Source organism: Phytophthora infestans, genomic scaffold (genome assembly GCF_000142945.1).
Source record: "Phytophthora infestans T30-4 supercont1.45 genomic scaffold, whole genome shotgun sequence".
Lineage (NCBI taxonomy): Eukaryota > Oomycota > Peronosporomycetes > Peronosporales > Peronosporaceae > Phytophthora > Phytophthora infestans.
Genome location: NW_003303714.1, coordinates 1,227,160 through 1,228,504, shown reverse-complemented (window position 1 = coordinate 1,228,504; position 1,345 = coordinate 1,227,160).

Genomic DNA, 1,345 nt, shown 5'->3' with positions numbered 1-1,345 from the left:
TAAATTTAGTTTTCCTACCTTTGCTCTCTTAGCCGTAGTCCATGTAGGCTTAGGATAGAAATTAGCCAGAGTTGCCTGAACATCCTCACATTGGATGAAGTACCGTGCTACTTCTAACTTGTGGCGGTTGGTGAAGCTCGTTCTGCTGTGCTTGGCCTTCTTGCGCCATGCACCGGCCGTTTTTAGGGAAGTTTGTATGGAAACACTTGCTTTTTGTAATGAGGAAAATGGCCTTTTTTGTATCCTGTAGAATACAGGATACGAAAATTTATATTCTGTAGAATACAGGCGGCGGGGCTAGAGGGGTTAAGAAATTCTTCTTCTTACGAGCACGAATTTCTTCGCGATTCTTCTCATCATATTATCGCTGCTCAGCCAGTCGCATTTGACTTGTTTTTAGAAAGTACCGCTTTTATGCTGCTTTGATTCGCTCTTTGGTAAGTTCGTATTGTTCAGGTGAGTACGTCATCTTTGTATATTACTAACTTTATATTTATCAGGAATAAAATATTATAATAGAAGGTAAAGATCCGCATTCATTACTTGTTATGCCTACTTCGAAGCTTATTTCTAATCTACATATCGCTTGCACCCCCTGCGGTCTTACGGCGACCAGTATGCCACGCTTTTCAAACAACTCCGGCATTCTTTGCCGCATTAAGCTTGTCGCTTGCTCTCTGCAATGAGGCCTTGGCTCCACATTTTTGTCAGCCCCCTCCAAACTTGAAAATCACCCGAAAGTCCGACGACTACCGGAGCGAAGTGACCTAAATAAGGTAGCTTGTAAACTGAGTATATTTATAGTAAGGTTAAGTTTGGGTTTAATACAAACTATAAGTTACCTATAGAAATGCAATGTCGTTTGACCAATGGTTGGCTTTGAACGACCTTGGTACCTTGTACCAAATATCCCGGAGTATGACGTGTCATACACCTGAAGTGTGAAGTGTCACACTTCATGTAACCAGGGTACATTTAGGGCTACGTACCCCGTTACAAGTCGCGTAAGGACGTCTTCGTGAGGTTTTTGCTTGTCCTCCATCGCTGCTCTTTCTCACTGGTTGCTTTGCTGACCGAGAAATTACACGATGTGGTCAACACTTTTCAAGGTTCTTTAAATAAAGAGGGGACCTGTGAACTGCCGTTCACTGAGAGTTTGTATACTCTCGGAAGATAACTTCCTCTAGCGCAAGGTGCTGTGTGACCCCGTCACACTTGGTAGCACTCGTAGTCAATCCACGCCACCGCGGGTAGACTACCTGAACCTCTCCGAAGCTCGTTGCCATGGATAGGAACGACTTCTCCCATATGAACGACTCTCAGTTGAGTCGGTTCGGAAGATGGC